Source organism: Scyliorhinus canicula, chromosome 15, assembly GCF_902713615.1.
Source record: "Scyliorhinus canicula chromosome 15, sScyCan1.1, whole genome shotgun sequence".
Classification (NCBI taxonomy): Eukaryota; Metazoa; Chordata; class Chondrichthyes; order Carcharhiniformes; family Scyliorhinidae; genus Scyliorhinus; species Scyliorhinus canicula.
Genome location: NC_052160.1, coordinates 80,873,709 through 80,876,110, shown reverse-complemented (window position 1 = coordinate 80,876,110; position 2,402 = coordinate 80,873,709). Strand labels below are relative to the sequence as shown.

The 2,402-nt window shown below is 49.0% G+C and overlaps 1 non-coding gene across 1 annotated transcript; it reads left to right on the top strand.

Annotated features, from left to right (window-relative positions):
- The first annotated feature begins 567 nt into the window (after positions 1-567).
- On the top strand, positions 568-753 carry LOC119979192. The gene has a single exon (XR_005463676.1). It is a non-coding gene; the product is annotated as a U2 spliceosomal RNA (small nuclear RNA).
- The last annotated feature ends 1,649 nt before the right edge of the window (positions 754-2,402 follow it).

The window sequence follows — 2,402 nt, the reverse complement described above, 5'->3', positions numbered from 1 at the left end:
GATGCAGTGGTATCTGTCAAGGTTCATCCCGAGCAGCTCAGTAACACAGGACTCTGTGCTCTATGGACTGTTTCCAGGGACCCACACCGAGACAGATATCAACTGCTGCTGGAAGGTCATCAACTCGGTGAAAGACGCTCTTTGGTCTGCCCGAAACTTGCTGATCTTCCAGTGCAAAGAATTGTCCTCGACCGAGTGTTGCAGACTGGCACATTCCAAGGTCCAGGACTACGTGCTGAGGGACGCACTCAAGCTTGGGGCAGCTGCCGCCAAGGCGCAATGGGGAAAGACCACAGTGTAAGGTCTTACCACCAAATGTACACCGAGGGGTTGGTAACACTGTAAAACCCCTCGGTCCGGAGTTCTTTTTTTCCATTACCAGAATGTATGTATGAAAGAAACAAAGTAATGTAAATATTGAAAAAAGAAATGTAACTTATAGTAGGATACGTGTGCAACGTTATCCCAATGGAATTGACGACAAATGAATGTAACTGAGACGGAAATGTACAGTCAAGGTATTTTGAAATGTTCTGTAAAGATTAAGATAAATTTTATGAATAAAGTATATTTTTTGAAAAAAAAAAAAAAAAAAAAAAATCTGTTCTTATCAGTTTAATATCTGATACGTCCCTTATCTGGGGACCATATATTAAATTGATTTTTGGAGCAGGGAGATGGAATAGGGGCTTGCTCCGTCCACTCCACGCATCAACCTGGTATTGCAGTATCTCCAGGAATGGTGCACACCACCCCTTCTTGGGGAATTTACAAGTCAAAAAACAGTTCAAACACATACAAATACACACTTTATCTCACTCGTAAGAAGTCTTACAACACCAGGTTCGCACTCAATCACTAAACTACTTTGGGGAGACAATTCCCAACTCCATCAAACTGCTCTACATAAACATCTATACCACAGTCTATCGCTTATCGGCCTTTTGGCTAACATCAAGTGTAGTGCACTTGATCGGGGGAAGCTAAGGATTCGATCTTGATGTCGATCGTGGATTGGAGAGACTGAAGACTGAAGAGACGTTTAAGCTCAGCTGCTATTGGTGGATCTTCATGCTGGCCTAAACCTTGCTTTGGGCCTAACGCCGGTACAGTCAAGAGCCAACGTCGGAGCTATGACCACTGCTGCATCCCGACCACCAGGCTGGGGAGTGCGAAACACTGTCCGAGTCACAGTCAGGAAGTCGGAAGGGAAGTCGCCTGTGGATCGAATTTTCTTCGTGAAGCGGGTACTGATCGACTGCTGCGGGTTTCAACCAACAGATATCTTCGCCTTGCAAGATTTCCCCAACAAAGGTTACTTCGATGTCACCTTCAGGAATGTAGCTGATTGCATCAAGTTCCTGGATGTGTTTAAAGAAAAAGGCGACCAGAGCCCCCTGTCTATCCTGACTGCGGAGCCTCTGTTCACGCTACCATCGCAGAGAAACCGGGTTGTTACGCTGCACATGTACAACCCCCACGTCCCCATGACTGATGTGCTTACGTTCCTCGCCAGGTACGTCGACTTGAAAAGTGACAGCATGCAACTAAAGGATACCTTCGGCATCTGGACATGCGAGCACCAGGTCAAGGTAACCCTGAGAACGAATGCCAATGGAACCATCTTGCACCCACCCTCCAGTTTCGCCATTGGAGGACACCGAGGCTACCTCTACTACGGGGGGCAGCCACGAGTATGTCACACCTGTGGCAAAGCGGGGCACATGGCCGCCAACTGCAAAGTCACCTTCTGCAAAAACTGCAAGCAGGAGGGGCACATGACAAAGGACTGTAAGGAAGACAAGAACTGCAACCTGTGTGGGGAGGCCGGCCATCTTTACAGGGCCTGCCCAAAACGTGGGGCAACCTATGCGCAAATCATCAGCAGGGGAGTCAAAAAGGCAACCACACAGGAGGTACAGGCACCCTCCATCGACAAAGACACCACACCACAGAACACCGAAACTGTACAGCAAGGCCCTCAACAGAATGTGGAGGCCCCAGCACAGCCTGACAAAACAATCCCACTCCCATCTGGCGAGGAACACGAGACAACCGAGGATGGAACAAAGAGTGAAGAGCGCTGGGAAACGGCAGGCACAAGAAAAGCAAAGAGGAAAATAAAAAATGAATCAAAGAAACCCCCGACGGGGAATGGTAAAAAGCGGCAACTCAACAGCGCCGACAACTCCTGCGATGAAGGCGAGCAATCAAAGAATAGGCCTCAATCAAAGAGGCAAAGCACCAATGTGGGAGGGGATGCACAGAACCCCCAGACCACAGACAGGAACGAAAACAAAACTCAACCAGAGCACCAACCTCTGGACGATGGGAATCGGCCTGCAACCCCAACACCCGCTGACTGCCACGCCGGGCACAACGGCTACACCCCCACCCCCTCC